The sequence below is a fragment of the Panulirus ornatus genome, chromosome 2 (genome assembly GCF_036320965.1).
Source record: "Panulirus ornatus isolate Po-2019 chromosome 2, ASM3632096v1, whole genome shotgun sequence".
Classification (NCBI taxonomy): Eukaryota; Metazoa; Arthropoda; class Malacostraca; order Decapoda; family Palinuridae; genus Panulirus; species Panulirus ornatus.
The window spans coordinates 97,418,492-97,444,423 of NC_092225.1; the positions used below are offsets into that span (position 1 = coordinate 97,418,492).

The 25,932-nt window shown below is 46.1% G+C and overlaps 1 protein-coding gene across 6 annotated transcripts in view; it reads right to left on the reverse strand.

The window, feature by feature from the left end:
* Nucleotides 1-25,932, reverse strand: part of Utx (Utx histone demethylase) — a 563,056-nt gene that overhangs the window by 36,661 nt on the left and 500,463 nt on the right. The window contains exon 1 of one of the 6 annotated variants that reach the window (XM_071680585.1): nt 14,101-14,750. The exons of 3 other annotated variants lie outside the window; for them this stretch is intronic. The gene's annotated coding sequence lies outside the window, so the exon portion shown is untranslated. Of the gene's footprint in view, nt 1-13,144; nt 13,243-14,100; nt 14,751-25,932 lie in introns of those variants that run through there. 2 more of the 6 variants (XM_071680566.1, XM_071680576.1) reach the window with 2 other exon arrangements.

Genomic DNA, 25,932 nt, shown 5'->3' on the forward strand with positions numbered 1-25,932 from the left:
TATGTTTATTATACTTTGTTGGTCTCCCGCGTCAGCGAGGTAGCGCAAGGAAACAGACGAAAGAATGGCCTAACCCACCCACATACACGTATATTCATACACGTCCACACACGCACATATACATATATATACCAGACATATACATATATATATACACAGGTACATAATTCATACTTGTTGCGTTTGTTCACTCTCGTCGCCACCCCGCCACATGAAGTGACAACCCCCCCATCCCCCCGCATGCGCGCGAGGTAGCCCTAGGAAAAGACAACAAAGGCCACATTCGTTCACACTCAGTCTCTAGCTGTCATGTATAATGTACCGAAACCACAGCTCTTTTCCACATCCAGGCCCCACAAAACTTTCCGTGGTTTACCCCAGACGCCTCACATGCCCTAGTTCAATCCGTTGACAGTACATCGACCCCAGTATACCACATCGTTCCAATTCACTCTATTCCTTGCACGCCTTTCACCCTCCTGCATGTTCAGGCCCCGATGTCTCAAAATCTCTTTCACTCCATTTTTCCACCTCCAATTTGGTCTCCCACTTCTCGTTCCCTTTACCTTTGACACTAACATCCTCTTTGTCAATCTTTCCTCACTCATTCTCTCCATGTGACCAAACCATTTCAAAACACTCTCTTTTGCTCTCAACTATACTCTTTTTATTACCACACATCTCTCTTACCCTTTCATTACTTACTCGATCAAACCACCTCACACCACATATTGTCCCCAAACATCTCATTTCCAATACATCCATACATAAATATATATCCCTGGGGATAGGGGAGAAAGAATACTTCTCACGTATTCCCTGCATGTCGTAGAAGGCGGCTATAAGGGGAGGGAGCAGGGGGCTGGAAATCCTCCTCTCTCGTTTTTAATTTTCCAAAAGAAGGAACAGAGAAGGGGGCCAAGTGAGGATATTCCCTCAAAGGCTCAGTCCTCTGTTCTTAACGCTACCTCGCTAATGCGGGAAATGGCGAACAGTATGAATATATATATATATATATATATATATATATATATATATATATATATATATATATATATATATATAATACATACGGTATACATTAGTCATTGGTTATATCTTTAGCACCAAATAATAATAAAAAAGCTATAATTCTCAGTACATAAAATGACACCAATAATTCTGCTCCGACTCTCAACTTCCGGGGTGGGGGGGGTGGATGAGTAACCAGTGAAAGCCAATGTCCTTCAGCCACAGAAGGACCCCTACGTGCACACGCTTGAGTCACATGGGACAATAAGGATGTGATGGACGGGGAGACACGAATACACCCACGGAATGTACGTGTACGTTCGAGTCACGGTGAATACCTCCTGAATATAATTTCCGTTTCTCATAAAAGAGAAATCTTCGTTTAACAGGAAGAGTCGATGACTGGCGGGGTATACAAGAAAACGAAACGACAGATTTATTAGAATATCAACACAGTCGGGGGGAAAAAAATCTTAGATTTCATTATAATTAGATATACGACTATATAATATACCACACTCAATTCATGAAGTGTTTGGCCTGAACCTTCTCTGAAGAAAGATAGGACCTTTATATATATGTGTATATATATATATATATATATATATATATATATATATATATATATATATATATATATATATTCCTATGAGTCCATGGGGAAAATGAAACACGATAAGTTCCTCAGTGCACTTTCGTGTAATAATCACATCAGGGGAGACACAAGAGAGAAATATACGTCACGAGATATAGAACGAAGAGACGTAGCTAGGACGCCATTTGGCAATCATGCGATTGTCACAATCGCATGTTTACACACACAATATAAACTACCCCTCTGCCCCGAGAATCGAACCCCGGGCCATCTGCGTGGAAGCCAAGCAACCAAACACCATGGTAAATAGATTACATCAGATATCATGCAAACGTACATTACTTGGTTGATGCACACACACACATACACACACACACACACACACACACACATTATATATATATATATATATATATATATATATATATATATATATATATATATATATATATATATATATATTTTTTTTTTTTTTTTTTGCTTTGTCGCTGTCTCCCGCGTTTGCGAGGTAGCGCAAGGAAACAGACGAAAGAAATGGCCCAACCCACTCCCATACACATGTATATACATGTCCACACACGCAAATATACATACCTACACAGCTTTCCATGGTTTACCCCAGACGCTTCACATGCCTTGATTCAATCCACTGACAGCACGTCAACCCCGGTATACCACATCGCTCCAATTCACTCTATTCCTTGCCCTCCTTTCACCCTCCTGCATGTTCAGGCCCCGATCACACAAAATCTTTTTCACTCCATCTTTCCACCTCCAATTTGGTCTCCCTCTTCTCCTCGTTCCCTCCACCTCCGACACATATATTCTCTTGGTCAATCTTTCCTCACTCATTCTCTCCATGTGCCCGAACCATTTTAAAACACCCTCTTCTGCTCTCTCAACCACGCTCTTTTTATTTCCACACATCTCTCTTACCCTTACGTTACTTACTCGATCAAACCACCTCACATCACACATTGTCCTCAAACATCTCATTTCCAGTACATCCATCCTCCGGCGCACAACTCTATCCATAGCCCACGCCTCGCAACCATACAACATTGTTGGAACCACTATTCCTTCAAACATACCCATTTTTGCTTTCCGAGATAATGTTCTCGACTTCCACACATTCTTCAAGGCTCCCAGAATTTTCGCCCCCTCCCCCACCCTATGATCCACTTCCGCTTCCATGGTTCCATCCGCTGCCACATCCACTCCCAGATATCTAAAACACTTCACTTCCTCCAGTTTTTCTCCATTCAAACTCACCTCCCAATTGACTTAACCCTCAACCCTACTGTACCTAATAATCTTGCTCTTATTCACATTTACTCTTAACTTTCTTCTTTCACACACTTTACCAAACTCAGTCACCAGCTTCTGCAGTTTCTCACATGAATCAGCCACCAGCGCTGTATCATCAGCGAACAACAACTGACTCACTTCCCAAGCTCTCTCATCCCCACAGACTTCATACTTGCCCCTCTTTCCAAAACTCTTGCATTCACCTCCCTAACAACCCCATCCATAAACAAATTAAACAACCATGGAGACATCACACACCCCTGCCGCAAACCTACATTCACTGAGAACCAATCACTTTCCTCTCTTCCTACACGTACACATGCCTTACATCCTCGATAAAAACTTTTCACTGCTTCTAACAACTTGCCTCCCACACCATATATTCTTAATACCTTCCACAGAGCATCTCTATCAACTCTACCATATGCCTTCTCCAGATCCATAAATGCTACATACAAATCCATTTGCTTTTCTAAGTATTTCTCACATACATTCTTTAAAGCAAACACCTGATCCACACATCCTCTACCACTTCTGAAACCACAGACTCTGATGTCTCAAACAACTGTAACTTTCTCCTGGCATGAGAACACTACAAATTAACACAAATAGGATCATTTGCGCCATCCCGATGTTGTTCGTTGTAAAATAAATTGTTGCAGGGTTAAAAAAGAACAAATCTCATTATTCTCCCCTTTTCAACACCAAAATTGGCAGATAAAGTTTCAGACGCGGAAAGTGCACCTTCTAACTACAAACAAGCTCATTCGGCTATCGTAAGAGAACATGCATAAGGGCTGATACACTGTCAAATATAACGAATCCATTTATACCCCCACACCATAATAAAGTTTACACATTAAGTAAACTTAAACGGCTTTAACCCAGACACCAGCCCACATGTAGAGAGGGTAATGGTGACTAGACAAGAGCGTGCGTGTTGGTGGTGTGTGTGTGTTGGTGGCGGTGGTGGTGTGTGGTGGGGCACAAGTAGCGATGGCTGCGAAACTTGGGACAAGGACGAGCTTGGCTTCCTCTTGCCAAGCTGTCTGCCCGCCGTCTACCCGCCCTTTAACATATATATATATTTTCATCGCACGCTTACCAATCACATATCAGGATACCCCTTGAACGCAACACCATGGCATTCGGGTTCTCCATCCCCGGTGAACAGCCGCCTTTAAACATGCCAGACGAATAATAGTAACTTAATATTTGACGCGGTGGCGAGACCTGGAACCACCGTCAGGCGTCGCGTACGAGAACATCCTGCGTCACTGTCCCAGATTCTCACTTCTGTCTACCACTCTCATTCGTCCTTACAGCTCGGTTACGTCACCACAAATATCTGGAATCAATGGTCAGTCCCATCTCCTCATTTCCCAATAACAACAATAATAATAATAACGATAATAAAAATATACCGCTACCAACAACTGCTTTGGGCGATTTAAACACGTAGTACACTGCGTCACCAGATAAGTTCCCACACAGTTTAACAAAGATACGCTGGTCAGTCTGTAATAAAATATGTAGGTTACCATTAATTGGTACTGTAGTATTTTGGGCCAAGGATAAATCCGCGAACTGCAGCCACGAGGAAACAATACAGGGGTGCGTGTTGTGTAGTTGCCAGAGTTGCTTAATTCACGAGTGTGTGCCCCCACACACAAAAGTTACAACCGGATTTAAATGTCTACTTAGGAACAGGTTTTGTTTTTCTTTTTTTTTTTCCTTTTCGAGAGGGGACATGAGCATTAAGCATTCTGAACACATGTTGCGTTTTACGTTGTAAAGTCACTACGTACGAAGAGTGAAATACCAGAACTTCCCACTACACATTTCATGTCACAGAACCTTAAACAGAAAACAACTACACCGTGTTGTTGACGAGAACCGATACTTTTTTTTTTTTTTTTTATCAGCCTGGGTGTTCTAGGTCGCCTGTGTTACTCATGCACTAAGGTACCCCACAACCACATCACTTCTCCCCCACCTACCACAGGACGCACCCCACCTGTGACACATGAGCTTCGAGAGAACGTCCGTCCCATGACAACGCCGTCTGGTGGCTACTTCGGCATTATATTCCTCTCCACACACAACTCAGACCAAAAGGTTCCATCACGATAGCCAAACACATTACCAGACAAAGAGAATACCAGAGCAAATCGTGAACAAACACAATTCACTCTCACGTTTGTGACAAGACATACACATATGGGCTGATCTAAACAAAAAAAAAAAAAAAATGTAACAACAAAACTACTGATCAAATCGGAGGAGGAGGAGGATCGACATGCCGTGTCTGTAAAAGGGGATGTGGCTACTGAACTTAGATTTCTTAACAATATTCGCTAACTTTGACAAAATACAATAAACATAATTTCAATGTTTAGAGAATGACGAAGGTGTCATCGATAACACTGTTCTGGGAAGATAGAGACTTCAAGCATATATTTACGACGAAAATGTAGTTAGTTCGAAAACTCATTATCCTTGTTAAACATGTCACAGGATTGCGTCTTTTCCCTACACACCACCACCCGCCCTCAAAACACACACACTGGGTACATCGTCTGCTTTCCATCCACCAATAAATTACTGATGTCCTCACCCTCCAAACCAGTCTAGACAGTCACAGCACCTTCATTCATCAGAAACATTTCCTAAAGAAATGCACATAAATTTTCGTCTGAATGCAGAGGCTAACCATGTTCAACGGACATTGCGTCCACCCAAGCCTCGCTCAGTCATAAAAATTTCTCCTCACAACGCTTGCCTTGTTTATTTACATGTGAAGGGAAAATGTATGTCACGCAATTTATCTTTTGAAATTCAGATATGGGAATCATGCAATGACGCATGGATTTCTCAGTACTATACGCTCTACGAGGACTTTTCTGACTTTCACTGGAAAACACAGGAAACCAGAAGCATAGGAGAACCAACTAATTGATGAACTGCAGAAAAATAAGGTAATGCCTGCATCTGACTTAATGTCTTCTGTTACGAATGTTTACGTTTCTAATTACTTGAAGCTGAAGCCAAACTACTGCTTCATAAAAAGTTACGTAACGACTTTCATGAATGGGGAGGGATGCAAGAGTCGGAGAATAGTGAATGGAAGCTGTGTGTGTGTGTGTGTGAGTAAGGCATCTGGAGTGAGAAGGTTATGTGGAGAGGAAGGAAAGGAGGAGGTATGCAGAGGGGGATGGGGGGTGAGGGTGAGGAGCGGGCGGCCCGGCCCGGCTGGGGCTTGGGGTGGTAGGGAGGGTGACAGTAGCGTAACGAGTTTTCCCCGGGTTGGGGGACTAGCAACTTCCCGGCACACGAGCCATAAACTGGAAGACTTGGAGGGAAGAGGAGAACTTGACATGATCTTCTGATCGCCTCCAGCGTGTTACCAGCAGAGTCAAATGTTAATCCTACTGATGACCCCGTCTAGTTCTACACTTGTCATCATAGAAATTCATACATTTTCAAGTCACAAATTAATGTACTATGTATAATTTCATTTTCGGGGGCCAAAATATTCTCCGTAGTGTACAAGGTCCGATAACCGTTTACAAAACATTCGACTCAAAAACATAAATCTTTTCATACTTCACACATGCCATTCAAGTCATACACAAACAAATCAATACTGAATTGGCATGGAGGTTGAGGAATGTACACGCAAATAAGAGCTAAAAAGAAATATGGCTGATTCAATAACTTCAAACATTTTACTAGCAATAAAATCCGTTACAATAAATCAATTGATATCAACAAGTTATCTGGCCAAGGACAGAAAACATGGAGGATAGAGAGAGAGAGAGAGAGAGAGAGAGAGAGAGAGAGAGAGAGAGAGAGAGAGAGAGAGCAAACCCAGTTTACATCACAACGTATTTAAAGAACTTTCTCGTAATACAAAAATTTCCTGTCTTCTCGAGTCAGTTTTCCATACAGGTACAACGTTCTCGTTCAATCGTTTCTTTTTTTTTCCATCCGACCTCTTAAGCAAATGATATTGCTAGACATTACGTAAAGCCCAGACGCGATTTCTTTAATCTAATTTCCTCATTGGCATTACGACGCAGCTAATAACTGATTTTCATTTGTCAAAGGTAGGCGTCACACTGCCGAGAAAAAGCTGCTTGATACTCAAAGTTGGATTCCTTTAACATCTAGCTAAGCAGTCGACTATGAACTAGAAGTTGGATACCTTTACATCTAGCTAACCAGTCGACTATGAACTAGAAGTTGGATTCCTTTACATCTAGCTAACCAGTCGACTATGAACTAGAAGTTGGATTCCTTTACATCCAGCTAACCAGTCGACTGTGAGCTAGAAGTTGGATTCCTGTACATCTAGCTAACCAGTCGACTATGAACTAGAAGTTGGATTCCTTTACATCTAGCTAACCAGTCGACTATGAACTAGAAGTTGGATTCCTTTACATCTAGCTAACCAGTCGACTATGAACTAGAAGTTGGATTCCTTTAACATCTAGCTAACCAGTCGACTATGAACTAGAAGTTGGATTCCTTTACATCTAGCTAACCAGTCGACTATGAACTAGAAGTTGGATTCCTTTACATCCAGCTAACCAGTCGACTATGAGCTAGAAGTTGGATTCCTGTACATCTAGCTAACCAGTCGACTATGAACTAGAAGTTGGATTCCTTTACATCTAGCTAACCAGTCGACTATAAACTATGACAACGAGCGATCATCACATGGACATGGCAAAAACATCAAAGCATGGCAAGTTTAGAAATGAACACCAAGAATATAAGAATACATACATAAGATATCTTCTCTCATAATTTTCGTCTTCAAAGTTCTTGTTGCTATGATCCTATACACAGTATAATACATAACTACATGTTCCTCGAGAACCAATAACCAGTTCTGGTTCTTACAAGTAGTGGATCTCTTTGAAAAAGAAAGAAAAAAAAAGGGCTTAACAATAGAATCGGCAATTTTTGTAACAAGTAAATCCACCGAAGACAGCCCATAATATCTTTTATGCTAAACGTAACATTCCAACCTAAACATGAATATCCAATGTAATTCTATAGCAATCTTTCTGACAAGGAGGGGGAGGAGGAGGAAGTTTGCATGCTTCTTAGGCATGTATGGCTGGCGGGGTAGTTGACTTCTGGTGCTGCGAGCTGTGGTTAAGTTCCTGAGAACCTGGTGATTTCCGCTATTATTTTTCAACCAACTCAGGTCTGCCCCCACAGAATTTTATACCTGTAAACCACAACACATCCAACTGACGGCTCCGTGTCGTGCACTCTGTCACGAAGCAACGGGGGTTTGCAATAGTGTCGCCTATTACATGCTAATTTCCTTCTATGCTCGTGTTTCCTAACACTAACTCTCCCTTGGGAGTAAAACGAGTAATTGTTTCTATCAGTCTATAGAAAATGGGTTTCACCTCATGCCATCTGAATGAATAATAATAATAATAATAATAATAATAATAATAATAATAATAATAATAATAATCAGAATATCGTGCATGGAAGAAAGCAACAATGAATCATACGTGAGCTGCAGAATAACAATCCATTTAAGTTTATCATGTTCATATCTGGCTCCCAACACGTAAGTGTTGGATACACGTTACTAAGCATATAATTCGGCGATTATCAACATAAAAGTTAAGCACTGCGTGCATACAGAAGCCCAACACTTCAAACGCGGCATTAAAACAAGCGAAAGAGGGCTTACAATAAATACTCTGAGAGGACCGTGTAAAAAATAAAAAGAAAAAAGAAAAAAAATCACATATCGCGTACTTAAGAGCAAAGTGAAGGCTAAAGGGAGATGGGGGGGTTGGGGAGGGGCAAGCAGGCGTGGCGTAAGTGGTCCGTCTGCCAAACCCACCCGCTTCACCCCCCCAACCCCCCTGGAAATCCGTCCCCAGCTACCTGTCCTCTACCACCCACCCCTCCACCTGGTTCCTGCCTCAAACGTACCTCACTACCGGACCCAGAACCAACCTACCTACCTGTCCCCACCTTCCCAGGCTTCAATGCACGCTACACTCATAGCATTTCAATTGTTAATGTAGTACACTGGGAACACGTCCCTTCCTAATTTAATTCATGTGAACACATGCACGTCATGCAAGTGAAACTAGATTAAATGCTGTCGGGGGGGAGCGTTTCCACCATGTTTCTGTTCAAGCATCACTTAATCTGTAAATCAAGCACAGACTTTTAAATAGGATTTTCACGGCCAGGAAGTCTCTCTAGTTCTGTCCTCCTCCGGTGACGACTCGCCCTCTGGACGCCGTTCGTTTTTTTTTCCCCCACGCTCAAATCAAACTTAAAATACTCACAACACGGGAGACGTACGGCGAAGGTTAGGAGAGCGAGAGCCAAGGACCCAGAACACACTTCCTCGACGTCGGAAGGTAACCCAAGAAAATACAGCCCCCCCCCCTCCCGCTAACTGTACTACCCCAACAGAACAAACCCCACTATTAACATACCGGTCCCCTGGGGGCCTCCCAAACAACGCTTGTTCAACCAATTAACTTAACCACCACCCACCCCCCTCCTCCTCTCCATTTTCTACAGCTGGACTACGGGAGGGGGGTGAACACGACTCATATCCAACCCCAAACAAACAATTTGAGAACAACGGCACACAACACATACAAATATGTCACCCGAAAGCGAATTCCCCTAATTCCTATCGATTTGAAATGGGCCATAGCAAAGCATACTGACCTACTATCCGAGTCTGCCCGTAAAAATAGGACCCCAAGGAAAGTGCTGTGGACTTTCTACATGCATGGGTTCGTGCTGCATCATTTCCTCCGTTGTGGAAGACACAGTTTGTTGACTAATATCAGGAAATTCAGAGACGGGGGGCCTCTCTTGGGGGTGAAGACGACCCCCCCAGAGGTCTTCACAAGGCATGAATCAATCAATCGTCTTATTAAATACAGTTAGCGACCGACAAATTTCGAGTTACACCTTTTTATTTTTTTTTCTACAGTGGATTACCAAAATCGCATTCAATAAAACATTACATACGACGAAACAAAAGGCAATCTTACGTTTGTATAGATAAAGAAAGCGTTTGAAAATTCTTCACCTGAACAGATCTTGACAGGATACATACATCACAGATGAAATCCTCGTAGAATATTTAGCAAAAGTTCACCGAAACCAACCATGCAACAAATCCCTTGTCAGCCATGTGACATAACTGAATACTGCTAACTTTTTGCAACATCACAAACACCCTGGCCTCCGTGTTAGCCATCTCGAGGTCGAGTCTGCAAGGGTTCGAATTTTGGGAACAGCAGTCAGCCCACACCCAACCCAGGTCTTCATCTTCCTCTCGGGACTGGTCGATAAATAGGTTGCTGACTCAGGCTGTGTGTGTGTGTGTGTGTGTGTGTGTGTGTGTGTGTGTGTGTGTGTGTGTGTGTGTGTACAATAAAGAAAAATATAAAAAAACGGAAACAAGGGTAAAACTTTCCTCGTAACACTTAGATTAATCACACACACGACTAAATTCTTTACGAAGCCTTACTTCACTTCATAAGTGTTTAACACTCGTTGTCCACACAATAATATCACAAACATCATCCCGGGCTAACGCTGGCACTTAATAGCCATAGGCCTCCCCTCTCTACCTCTCGTCAATCAACTCCCCCAAAAAAACATTCCACAACCTCACACTTCTGAAACTTATATAAACAACAGAGCAACTGGTGGGGCTAAAAGGGCATTCATCTCTTTTTTACATATAATTTTTACGAATCCACACCAGGGAAACATCCATGTGACTGTGCTTATAATGATGTGAGGATCGATGACTGAGCCCGGGTCCAGTCTTGCTCGGGGGCGGATGACCGCGGGGACGAACTTAAGTTACCAAAACTATGGCGCTGGTTTGTCTCAAGGCCGCCCGCCCCTCTCACCTAACCAGTCCACGACTACCCTGTCTAGGTGCTTATACTGTGATCGGACTACCGACGTTCTTATCTGCCTGACAAAAGATTCATTCCATCGCTCTGCCACAAAAGGCATCGCTTATCCAACAACGAGTCATGCTCAAAACGAAAGGGTACATTTTAACTTCAACACTGTCGTAACTCATTCCGCCTTCGCTCGAAGTTCAACCTGCAGTGTTCTATATCATGGAGTGTCCTGGACAGCATTGCCTAATGTTAAAGGAAAGCGGGAGATTTAAGACGATGACACACTAGGTTGCGACAGAGAAAAAGAGGTGGGAGTACAACTCTTGTGTGAGTACGTGCGTGCGTTCTGAGGGCGAGCCAAGTGTCATTGACCCTGGGAGGGCGGTGGCGGGAACAGCTGACACTGCCAAAGCGGAATGCTAATTTTATATATATATATATATATATATATATATATATATATATATATATATATATATATATATATATGGTATTAACAGACTGCGTCTGGAGCAGGATACACAGCGCAAGTGGGAGCGGTTGTCATATTAAAGAGCTTCTAAAGAGCATCTCACTCTAAAGGAGTCCATAATTTTCCTGCTACAGGAAGTAACGCAGCCTTGGAGGTGCAATGAGCTGCTGGGAAGATGTCCGAGTAACACCGGGACCTTCCCTTAGAATTATATACATATATACCTGAGGTTACACCACGAGCACTTTAGACAAGGCTCTATCATCGCCAGCTGACAGGAGAGTGTATTCTCGTAAAAAGAACTTCCGCTTCAAAAGGGTCCACCCTGTGCCTGCTACTGGGTGTAGTGCACCTTAGGAGGAACTCCTGGATTGGTGACCCTGTGGTAATACTACTACTACTAGCACACAATAACAATGATTCGTAGCACCATTATATATATATACAGAGAGAGAGAGAGAGAGAGAGAGAGAGAGAGAGAGAGAGAGAGAGAGAGAGAGAGAGCGTTTGTGGACTGTATGCCAGCAAACCAAATGTGGGGAGTCGGGGAAAGAAGCAACCTGGGCTAAGGAGGGGAACTTGACAGACTCTGTGGCTTTAGTTCACTGCGCAGCCGTCTGTAATTACCTCCAACTGCTAACAACAAAGAAAGCATACTGGAGAAAAATAAACAGGGAATACATCACTGCTCCCTTAATAAATAAATACAAAATAAATCGTAAATCCATAGGTTCCTTATTGCCAAGAAACATAAGATATGGTAATTCAGACGATGTAGTTTTGCTTCACTTTTTACTGCCGGGAAAATCCTGTTCGCCAGTCATGGTACTGAGCAATGTCATTATACCAAGGAACAAATAAGTGCTAATTAACGTAAACCAATTCAACGAAGCGCCTCCATAATAAACATGTTTGGCAAGTACATTACCCCATGGCTCTACAAGTGTTTCCCTCCTGTTGTGGCATTCACACCAGTCGCAAGCAGAATGCTCAAAAGAGGATAATAACATTCTAAATGACAGAACAAGGTGATTTTACCGTTCGTTTTACAGATTAAGCTCACTGTGCAGTGTGCAACGATAAATACACTTATGGCAAATAATCAGAGCAGCTTTAAGTGGACGGATAACTTTTGATGCGTAAGCGCATTCGGGATAACTAAAACTTTTGACATTTTAATGTCAATGTGCGAAAAGTGTGCACTTTCTAACGGCCATTCTCTCTCATAAAAGATCTAACTTCAATAAAATTGATCCAAAACAATATTTATTCACGTCATGCATAGGTAACTGCTAAAGAAAGCATTCATAAACATTAAATCAGAAAATTTTCATGATAAAGCCATCAAAATCGTTCAACCGTCACGGCTTCGACTAGAAACACTAAGTCCACCCATTCAGACTTACTCATATGACTCACAAGCAGGGTAGTCTTACTGACCAATGTGGTAATGTGGAAAAAGAGATACGACTGACACTTCCCCAGATAATATTTTTCCGGTAACTTCCATTTCCGTTACCATTCCACCCTCAAGGCTTTCGAGAACGATAAGAGTTCCGTGTTATCAAATGCTGCTTTATCTTATCCCTATCAAATTTACATATTCAGTTGATTACTTTAGCTTGTCCGAAGCCATGACTCGAATAATTAAGCTTCCTCAAACAATTAGACTTCTACAATTCCTGGAAATGGTGCCTTTTCTTTAAGAATTTTCAAATCTTAAGACTGTTAACAACACAACCATCTTACACGCCAGCAATAATGCATTTATCTTCCCCAACGAAAAGTTGCCGTGTTGATGTAAACACTACAGCAAATTACCTTACACAAGGACGAGCAACAGGATCCAAACAGAGGGCAGTGGAGATGGCGTCAGCACGAGGGTGAAGCCCTTAGTGAGCCGGCCCATAGGCCTACGCGACCCTCTAGGGAAACGCTGAAAACGGCCGTTAGACATACAACAGGATATTTCCGCGCGCCGCAAGCAGCATCGCAACATTGCCCTACGACCCTCCACCCCGTGAAATACAACTCTCAAGAACAGTTTGACGTGGATAAAGCAAAATCCTGCATTGCTGTAACAAATAAAAGCCCAACAAGCATGGGAAAAAAGTAATGGGAAAAAGGTCTTCCACACCCCCACGCGCGTCGCTTGTTACATGAGCAATCTCTACCCTCTCAGAATCTTGCCATTTAAATGCCAATCCGGAAAATTCCCTTCCTGGCCCAGCATTGGACTGGGCGAGGGTGAGGTGGCCCCATATCATCTTCCGGATTCATCCACCAACTATCAGGCGTATCAGATAATCTAAACAAGCTTTGGTTCAATGTTAGCGAAATTCGATGGGAGAAGATGGGCTTGTGTATGGACACAACCATGTTGCCACGTCGCCCCAAACCTGAGAGTCTGATGGAAACCTCTTGCCTTGGTCGTGAACTAAGGGGCTCCAAGGGACCAAACCAAGTTCTCAGGGCTGGTCTCGATGCCATGTTCTGTTCTACGTAGGGACGAATGATTGGGTGAAAATGGAATTGGGGAAAATGCAATCAGTCAAAATGCGGTGCGAGATGAAACGCGACGTTGCCACGAGTCCAGAGGCAGTACCGACGAGCGATTAGACTCGCCAGGCTGGACCGCCAGCGTCTCCTCAAATATCACGTACGCCAGTCAAATACGAGCTACCAGAATCTCTTACGCAAATTAAATGAAGCACTACTACTTCACAGTCACAGCAACAACACACATGACACACAAAAAAAGTACCCAGTGAACTTACCCGAAATAAAAAGCTTGGACTCCACACGTCAACAGATCTTTTTGGCTTAAAGAAACTGTTGTATGAACACTTGATGATTGATGGCAGTTTTCCCTGAAGGTTATTACAATGGCAGTGATGTAATAAGTTTTGCTTGTGATACTAGGACCTACGCATTCTTGACTTGAGCATTAACAGGAGATCATTGAAAATGGCAGTGTTCGGATACAATGTACTGGCTATAGCAGACAGTTCGTGGGGTTCTCGATCACACAGGTTGGGTCGTCGCAACACATAACATAATAAGTTAGAAGAGAATCGTGGCAGGTTAGCGGACACAGTATTCGGTCTTTGTCCTGTAACGGGGCTGGGGCGAACACCTCACACCGCACGGTCACTCAACTCCCCCGTTCACAGCCTCTATATCGTCTCTCTTCCCTCTAATACTTTCTGCCGTTTCAGTCATTCCCGAGGACACACGAGGGTGGGCTAAGCACTCGCAGTTTGGCAGTAATGCACGCGTCAGTACACGTGCAAGAACAGGGTCCTTGTCCCGTCCCCGCGGTCCTTGCCGACCCGAACCTCCTCTTCTCCTTCCTCCAGCCACACTGATGAACATTTTCAACACATGCTGCCGAGTAGACATCAAGTTCGTACCACCCGCTCAACTGCCTCCAGTACGAGTGACTGCAATTAGTATCTCTCTTTGCCTTTATACTTCATGGTTCTCGTACTGTGCATGTACGAGTAGGAATGTCATTGAGCAGGTTGTAGAGTCTGAGAAGGAAGGGACCTCGTCGTGCGTCTGGCAGGTGGGTCAGGGTGTTGGGGCGGTAGAGCGTATTGATCCCCAGGTGAGGCGGTGGGTCGTCGGGCTCCCACCGGGTACAACTCCCCACACACCCCGCACCACAACTTTGTACCATGGGGCATCTACCACATATAAACTTACCTAACACTCCCACGGAAGGGGAGGGGGGGAAAAAAACACAACTCCTCATTCAATGCAAAATCGCACGCAGTGATGAAAGACTCCGCGCCATCGATCCGATTCTCGGAATGTTAATGTCCAGTTTCCTTTTTCATCTCGCACGTATTGCATTGCCAAGAATGGAAACTCGATGCTTTAATAAGTAATGGTATTCGTGGGTAATAAGACACACACACGCACACGGGGGGAAACAAACACCAATGGCAAAAGTAGACACAAAAAAAGTTGTGAAGTTCAAGGATAGCAGCAGATCCTAGCAGTCTCGTTGCCCCTCAGCTGACGTTTACCAGTGAAAGCATTACAGTTCGGGGGTGGGTGTGTGTGTGTGCGTTTACACTGTGCCCTCATCACTAGTGAGGCCCGCCACTGCTCTACATATTAATCTGGGTTGAGAGCACATCATTACTGCCCTACATTACCGCTATTAAGTCACTCGACAATGGGTCAGGGTTTCCCTACTTTTCACATATCCAACGATGGACTCGTTTTACTCAATCTAGCGATGGACTCGTTAAACCTATCGCGACGCATCTTTCTCGTATATTTTCAGCTCGTACACCTCCCCCATCTAATGTTTCAAACATTTCATCCTAGGATACGCATGTTGTTACCAATCCGTTTGATATATATATATATATATATATATATATATATATATATATATATATATATATATATATATATATAAACCTCCGCCTTCGACAGACTTGGCCCAAATGCAATACTGAGTCATCACGAGCAACATGCAGACTTGGCGAGGCATGATTACATGCATGCATTTCTGAGCTAGACACTTCATTCTCTGTATCCAGTGGGTCACGGGACACATGACACATGCTTCGAGGCTCGACCTTGACGGTGGCACCCGGGCTGTGTCCGTGACTGATGCCATTTTTAACACACACACACACACACACACACATTTTCTCACAGTCTGTCTCTCTGTCATAAGAACTTTGGAACACCGTTTCTAGCAGTCAGCCACCGACTGAGGAGGTTCAACCTGTGCTACCCGCCAGCCTCGGGAGGTTCAGTGACGGCCAAGCAGTGGTCCAGCGCTTCGGTGGCTGTCAAGTTTCACTCCTAAGGCACATGTCGCCCTTTGTTCCTCCTTCTGCATCGCCCACAAGGGCGCTGCCGGCATTCTGTCCACAAGTATAAAGATCTCGCCATCTCATACATAACACTTGACAACACGTGAGTCAAATGACTCGTTCTTCCTAACTCGTGTGGTTTTCCAGTGGTAAGCGGTACGCCTTGCCATCTGACGGAGTCTCGTCGTCGTACACACACTCTCTCTCTCTCTCTCTCTCTCTCTCTCTCTCTCTCTCTCTCTCTCTCTCTCTCTCTCTCTCATATTCTTACCCAGAAACACGTGTGCGTGTGGATATCATATATCATATCTACGTCTTTCTTCGATGTCTATCAAATGACTGTTAAATTTCTTTCTTGTATTTCCCCCTGATGATGTGATCATTACACGAAAGTGCACTTGGGATCTTATCGTGTTTCATTTCCGTGTGGGAAGAAAGGAATTTAGCTGATCACGCGCTCAACTGTGATCTCTGATTCGGGTGAGAAACTGCAGAAGTTGATGACTGCGTTTAGTAAAGTGTGTGAAACAAGGTTGAGAGTAAATGTGAAAAAGAGCAAGGTTATTAGGTTCAGTAGGGTTGATGGACAAGTTAATTGGGAGGTACGTTTGAATGGAGAAAAACTGGAGGAAGTGAAGTGTTTTAGATATCTGGGAGTGGACTTACCAGCGGATGGAACCATGGAAGCGGAAGTGAGTCACAGAGTGGGGGAGGGGGCGAAGGTTCTGAGAGCGTTGAAGAATGTGTGGCAGGCGAGAACGTTATCTCGGAAAGCAAAAATGGGTATGTGTGAAGGAACAGTGGTTCTAACAATGTTATATGGTTGCGTGGCATGGGCTATGGATAGTCTTGTACGGAGGAGGGTGGATGTGTTGGAAATGAAATGTTTGAGGATAATATATGGTGTGAGGTGGTTTGATCGAGTAAGTAATGAAAGGGTAAGAGAGATGGGGTGGTAATAAAAAAAAAAAAAGTGTGGCTGAGATAGCAAGAAGAGGGTGTGTTGAAATGTTTTGGACACATGACAAAGAGGATATATGTGTCAGAGGTGGAGGGAACGAGGAGAAGCGGGAGACTAAAATTGGACTTGGAAGGATGGAGTGAAAAAGATTTTGAGTGATCGAGACCTGAACATACAGGAGGGTGAAAGGCGTGCAAGGAATAGAGTGAATTGGAACGGTGTGGTATACCGGGGTCGATGTGATGTCAATGGATTGAACTTGGGCATGTGAAGCGTTTGGGGTAAACCATGGTAAGGTTTGTGGGGCCTGGATATGCAAAGGGAGCTGTGGTTTCGGTGCATTACACATGACAGTTAGAGACTGAGTGTGAACGAATGTGGCTTTTTTTTTTTTTTTCTTTTTTTGTCTTTTCCTGGCGCTACCTCGCTGGAAGGGCGGGGAGCTATTTCATGTGTGGCGGGGTGGCGACGGAATTGGATGAAGGCAGCAAGTATGAATATGTACAAGTAAGTATACGTGTTTCATTTTCCCCGTGGACTCATAGGAACATGTGTATATATGTATATGTCTGAGTATGTGTATGTATGTACACGTTGATATGTATATGTATGTATATGTGCGTGTGTGAGCGTTTATGTATATACATGTGTATGTGGGTGGGTTGGGCCATTCCTCGTCTGTTTTCTTGCGCTACCTCGCTAACACGGGATACGGCGATTAAGTATAATATATATATATATATATATATATATATATATATATATATATATATATATATATATATATATATATTGCATATGAATGCATAATTTCATCGAACACATAATATCCTTCAACAGCCAGGATTCGAACCCAAGAGCTTTTGCGAGGTAGTCGGAAACGCTAACCGCAAGGCTATGATCGCCCCTAATAGGGAAATAACCATTCGATTACAAGTAATCGAATACCCTTTGTCTCACATCCATGAGCCACGGGGGTCTACACCGGTCAAATCCCATTAGGCTCAAATTACCAGCAGCTATTAGGGGCTATCGTAGCCTAACGGTTATCGCTCCCGACTACCACGCAAAAGGTCCCAGTTCGAATCCTGGTTGTTGGAGGGTATTATGTGACTCTATATATATATATATATATATATATATATATATATATATATATATATATATATATATATTTCCCTGGGGATAGGGGAGAAAGAATACTTCCCACGTATTCCCTGCGTGTCGTAGAAGGCGACTAAAAGGTAAGGGAGGGGGGCTGGAAATCCTCCCCTCTCGTTTTAAGTTTTCCTAAAGAAGGAACAGAGGAGGGGGGCGGGCAAGTGAGGATAATCCCTCAATGGCTCAGTCCTCTGTTCTAAACGCTACCTCGCTAACGCGGGAAATGGCGAATAGTATCAAAATAATGAACTTGTGGACCACGAAGGAAAAAAAATCTGCTAAAGCGCTTTCGTGTATTTCATCACATCTTCGGAAGCAAACACTATCAAGTCACAGATGGAGAAAAACATACCGAGACGCCAGTGCATGTTAACAGGATCACATCTCACGCGTTGCCGAAGCAGGCAGGAAGGGGAATGGGAACCCCATGTGGGGGTCACGGGGACGCTCACATACCATACCTGACGCGACCCCACTACTCAGAGGTTGATGACCTTGCACATCCGTAGTGACCTGAGGAGTAGGGTCAGGTTTGTTACCTGAGCGTCTTCTGACGCTCAGAATACCACCCCTCACTGCCTGCTTCAGTACCGTGTTGGACCATTCTGTTTCCCAGCGCTACCTCGCTAACGCAGAAGACGGCGATTAAGTATGAATAATATATATATATATATATATATATATATATATATATATATATATATATATATATATATATATATATATATAATGTAGGCTATTATAGAGCATCTGACAGACTGACGCTTCATGCTAATACCACAGGCTCTATACTAACGCCACTGGCTCTATATTAACACCAGAGCCTCTATATTAACACCAGGGCCTCTATATTAACACTAGGGCCTCTATATTAACACCAGAGCCTCTATATCAACACCAGAGCCTCTATATCAACACCAGGGCCTTTATATTAACACCAGAGCCTCTATATTAACACCAGGGCCTCTATATTAACACCAGAGCCTCTATATTAACACCAGAGCCTCTATATTAGCACCAGAGCCTCTATATTAACACCAGGGCCTCTATATCGATACCAGTATTTATATTAACATCAAAGCCACTATATCAACACCAGAGTCTCTATATTAACACCAGAGTCTCTATATTAACACCAGAGTCTCCATATCAACACCAGAGTCTCTATATTAACACTAGAGCCTCTATACAACTAGCAGAGCCCCTACATCAACACTAGAGCCTCTATACTACCAGCAGAGCCCCTACATCAACACTAGAACCTCTCTGCACCACCAGAGCTCTGCAGGGAACACCTGTTTTTCCACGTTGGTCATGAGGTTTCTTATGTGGAGAATGAACCCCCCTAATGAGGGCGGGGCAGAGGCGGGCGTCGGTCTTGAGCCTCGCTGGGGAGGTGCAAGGCACGGGGGGGGGGGGGGGGAGAGCGGTAATTAAGCACGGCGTAATTAAGAGGTTCACTCATCACCCAAGGCTGGAGGGAAGTAGGGAGGGAGGGAGGGAGAGAAAGATCCAGGGGCTCAATCCTGACCTGGGTCGACTCTCAAGTGTGAGGTCAGCCGACCGTATGAGGCGTCGACGAGGCCGAGTCGCACGCCACAAAGCGACACCGGCCAACAGACCGCAACAAAGATGCGACCCACCGTAACAGACCACAGGCACGGACGATCGACCGTTGCACGCCACGGGCAGGCACGGACGATCGACCGTTGCACGTCACAGGCACGGACGATCGACCGTTGCACGCCACGGGCAGGCACGGACGATCGACCGTTGCACGCCAAAGGCACGGACGATCGACCGTTGCACGCCACAGGCACGGACGATCGACCGTTGCACGCCAAAGGCACGGACGATCGACCGTTGCACGCCACAGACACGGACGATCGACCGTTGCACGCCACAAACACGGGCGATCGACCGTTGCACGCCACAGGCACGGACGATCGATCGTTGCACGCCACAGGCAGGCACGGACGATCGACCGTTGCACGCCATGGGGCAGGCACGGACGATCGACCGTTGCACGTCACAGACACGGACGGTCGACCGTTGCACGCCACAGGCACGGACGAGCGACCGTTGCACGCCAAAGGCACGGACGATCGACCGTTGCACGCCACAGGCACGGACGATCGACCGTTGCACGCCAAAGGCACGGACGATCGACCGTTGCACGCCACAGGCAGGCACGGACGATCGACCGTTGCACGCCACGGGCAGGCACGGACGATCGACCGTTGCACGCCACAGGCGCGGACGATCGACCGTTGCACGCCACGGGCAGGCACGGACGATCGACCGTTGCACGCCACAGGCAGGCACGGACGATCGACCGTTGCACGCCACGGGCAGGCACGGACGATCGACCGTTGCACGCCATGGGCAGGCACGGACGATCGACCGTTGCACGCCACAGGCACGGACGATCGACCGTTGCACGCCACAGGCAGGCACGGACGATCGACCGTTACACGCCACGGGCACGGACGATCGACCGTTGCACGCCACGGGCACGGACGATCGACCGTTGCACGCCACAGACACGGACGATCGACCGTTGCACGCTACAGGCACGGACGATCGACCGTTGCACGCCACAGACACGGATGATCGACCGTTGCACGCCACAGACACAGATGATCGACCGTTGCACGCCACAGACACGGACGATCGACCGTTGCACGCCACAGACACGGACGATCGACCGTTGCACGCCACAGACACGGACGATCGACCGTTGCACGCCACAGACACGGACGATCGACCGTTGCACGCCACAGGCACGGACGATCGACTGTTGCACGCCACAGGCACGGACGATCGACCGGTGCACGCCACAGGCACGGACGATCGACCGTTGCACGCCACGGACACGGACGATCGACCGTTGCACGCCACGGACACGGACGATCGACCGTTGCACGCCACAAAACGGACGATCGACCGTTGCACGCCACAAACACGGACGATCGACCGTTGCACGCCACAGACACGGACCGTCAACACAACAAATACACGAATGATCAACCGTAACACCAGTCACGGTGAACCGTAACATCAGTCACGGTCAACCGTAACACGTCACGATCAACCGTAACACGTCACGATCAACCGTAACACCAGTCACGGTCAACCGTAACACCAGTCGTAACACACCAGTCACGATCAACCGTAACACCAGTCACGATCAACCGTAGCACCAGTCGTAACACACCAGTCACGATCAACCGTAACACCAGTCACGATCAACCGTAGCACCAGTCGTAACACACCAGTCACGATCAACCGTAACACCAGTCACGATCAACCGTAACACCAGTCACGATCAACCGTAGCACCAGTCGTAACACACCAGTCACGATCAACCGTAACACCAGTCACGGTCAACCGCAACACCAGTCACGATCAACCGTAACACCAGTCACGATCAACCGTAGCACCAGTCGTAACACACCAGTCACGATCAACCGTAACACCAGTCACGGTCAACCGTAACATAACACAAACACTCGACCACATTCAAGGGACAATCAACCGCTGTAACACCACAAACACATGATCAACCGTAACACATCACAGTCACGACCAATCAACCGTAACACAGGGCAACGATCAGACGTAACACAAGGCAGCAATCAATCTACCGTCACATAGCGCAGCGATCAACCGTAACACAGGGCAACGATCAGACGTAACACAAGACAGCAATCTACCGTCACACAGCCACAGCGATCAACCGTAACACAGGACAACGATCAGACGTAACACAAGGCAGCAATCAATCTACCGTCACATAGCGCAGCGATCAACCGTAACACAGGACAACGATCAGACGTAACACAAGGCAGCTATCAATCTACCGTCACACATAGCCACAGCGATCAACCGTAACACAGGACAACGATCAGACGTAACACAAGGCAGCAATCTACCGTCACACAGCCACAGCGATCAACCGTAACACAGGGCAACGATCAGACGTAACACAAGGCAGCAATCAATCTACCGTCACACATAGCCACAGCGATCAACCGTAACACAGGACAACGATCAGACGTAACACAAGGCAGCAATCTATCTACCGTCACACATAGCCACAGCGATCAACCGTAACACAGGACAACGATCAGACGTAACACAAGGCAGCAATCTATCTACCGTCACACATAGCCACAGCGATCAACCGTAACACAGGACAACGATCAGACGTAACACAAGGCAGCAATCTACCGTCAAACAGCCACAGCGATCAACCGTAACACAGGGCAACGATCACACGTAACACAAGGCAGCAATCTACTGTCACACATAGCCACAGCGATCAACCGTAACACAGGACAACGATCAGACGTAACACAAGGCAGCAATCTACCGTCACACAGCCACAGCGATCAACCGTAACACAGGACAACGATCAGACGTAACACAAGGCAGCAATCTACCGTCACACAGCCACAGCGATCAACCGTAACACAGGGCAACGATCAGACGTAACACAAGGCAGCAATCTACCGTCAAACAGCCACAGCGATCAACCGTAACACAGGACAACGATCAGACGTAACACAAGGCAGCAATCTACCGTCAAACAGCCACAGCGATCAACCGTAACACAGGACAACGATCAGACGTAACACAAGGCAGCAATCAATATACCGTCACACATAGCCACAGCGATCAACGTAACACAGGACAACGATCAGACGTAACACAAGGCAGCAATCTACCGTCACACAGCCACAGCGATCAACCGTAACACAGGACAACGATCAGACGTAACACAAGGCAGCAATCAATCTACCGTCACACAGCCAGAGCGATCAACCGTAACACAGGGCAACGATCAGACGTAACAAAAGGCAGCAATCAATCTACCGTCACACACAGCCACAGCGATCAACCGTAACACAGGACAACGAGCACACGTAACACAAGGCAGCAATCTACTGTCACACACAGCCACAGCGATCAACCGTAACACAGGGCAACGATCAGACGTAACACAAGGCAGCAATATACCGTCACACACAGCCACAGCGATCAACCGTAACACAGGGCAAGCAAGGCCATGATCAACCCTGACGCAAGGCGAGGATCAACCACAACACAGATCATCGGTGTGGTCAAGGCGGGGGATGATGATGGGGGGTTAGTTACACCAACAAGCCACCGACCAACACCGGTAACGCCGGAGTGAACGGGAGAGGAACACACTGCCTACAATCATGAGCTGGGGAGATTGGTCGGTCGGGAGACCGTTCGCTGGCACGTCGCGGCGTCTCGCATCCTCTCGAGAACATGCATGATGGCCAGCGAGACTACCCAGCACCATGTAACAAGTCTCGTGCTCCACAGAGACCTTTATTATTATTATTATTATCTTTTTCATGTTGGAGGCTCCAGTCACGGACGAAAGTCCACATTAAGGCCGGGACTTCATTGAAATACAGGAGAGGATTATGACCCGGGAAAAGGCAAGGGATAGTATTTACTAATTTTGGAAGGCGGTGAAATAACTCTTGGTGTCTTTTGAAATGTGCCAGGCTATAGTTACTGGGAAAGACGCGAGAGGGTAGAGAGTGCCAAAGCTTCGACGTGTAAGGAAAGAAGCAGATATCAAGTCGAGGACGACCCACCCTTGAGGTGGTGATTGGACCTGGAGTAGAGAAGTCCAGCCGGAGAGGCGTATTAGAAATTTAGGTACATTCTTGGAGGAAGGAGAGACAGATGAGATCGAGCGAGAGAGAGAGAGAGAGAGAGAGAGAGAGAGAGAGAGAGAGAGAGAGAGAGAGAGAGAGAGAGAGAGAGAGAGAGAGGAGATAGATATAGATAGATAGATATAGATAGATAGATAGATAGATAGATAGATAGATAGATAGAGAGAGAGAGAGAGAGAGAGAGAGAGAGAGAGAGAGAGAGAGAGAGAGAGAGAGAGAGAGAGAGAGACAGGGGAGATAGATAGAGAGGAGATAGATATAGATAGATAGAGAGAGAGAGAGAGAGAGAGAGAGAGAGAGAGAGAGAGAGAGAGAGAGAGAGAGAGAGAGAGAGAGAGAGAGAGAGGGGGGGGGGAGATAGATAGAGAGAGGAGATATATATATATATATATATATATATATATAGAGAGAGAGAGAGAGAGAGAGAGAGAGAGAGAGAGAGAGAGAGAGAGAGAGAGAGAGAGAGAGAGAGAGAGAGAGAGAGAGAGAGAGAGAGAGAGAGAGAGAGAGGCACAAGAGCAGCGGATCTCAAAAGTGGACAAGAGACACACATATAAGGCAGCGAGCGATCAACGGCTCCGCGCGGATTAAGGGAGAGATTAATCACAGCGATGAGTATGAGAAAACGAGGAGGGGGGGAGGGGGGAGAAGATGAGAGGGTGTGGAGGTGGTTTGGGGGGTTTGGTTGGTTGTGTTGCAACAGACTCTGCCACGACGATAAGATGATAATCACACGAACGAAACAGATGATAAAACACTGACGCAACGCACGATCACACCAATCGTAACATCACCTGGGGAAAAAAAAATTGTCCAAGTACGAAAGATAAGATTGACACACACACACACACACAAAAAAAAAAAATATATGACTAAACAATACGAGAGATAAGATTGGTCGGATCAGCGAACAGATGACTGATCCCGACACGGGGTAAGCGAGCGAGAGATCCAAACTTGACCAACGGGCAAAGATGAGAACGGTCAACCTCACACACGACCACGACTGGGGGAGGGATCAGCGGTCGGGGGTAGGGGGGGGTGGTGCGATTAATGGGGGGGAGGAGGAACCCCAGGTCCTGGTGAGGCCGGAGGAGGAGGAGAAGGAAGAAGAGGAGGAGGAGGAGGAGGAGGAGGAGGGTGGGAAGGTGTATTTGGATGAGGAGGGAAGCGAGGTGCACACTGGATGAGGGGTGAGGAGGAGGTATATGCTGGATGAGGAGGGTGGGGAGGTATATGGCTAGATGATGAGGGGGAGATGAGGAGAGAGATGAGGGAGGAGGAGGAGGAGGCAGAGGTGAGGGAGGAGGAGGAGGAGGAGGAGGTGAGGATCACTGACTGTGAGCGGAAGCGCTGGAATGCTGCGAGGGATCCAGTCGGCTGCCGGCCGGACGGTGAGACCAGGTGTTCCAGGAAAACATGACTGGCCAATTGCTAGGCTCCAGCACCAATGGCCTCCATCATCATTACACACACACACACACACACACACACACACACACACACACACACACACACTACATCCCCAGGACTATAAAGGTGGAACAAGAAGAAGAGGGAGGAGGAGGAGGTGGAGGAACAAGAAGAGGAGGAGGAGGAGTAGGAGTTACAAGGAGATGAAGGGGGAGGAGGAGGAACAAGAAGAGGAAGAGGAGGAGGAGGACGAGGAGGAGAAGGAGGACGAGGAGGAGGAGGAGGAGGAGGAAGGACGTTCTTGGACGGCAATGAAATGGCTGAAGAAGACACAAAGCAGACTATCAAAGGGCCTTGGCCCACACAAGGCTCACGGGCCCGGTGAAGCTCCTCCGCCGGTTCTGAAAGATACGTACTGATGCACGTAACCGGCCGCTTTGACATACGTCGCTTGTGAAGAAGAACGGACGAAGGCAGATGTCGCAACTCTGGCCTTTTAACTACTGGCCGATC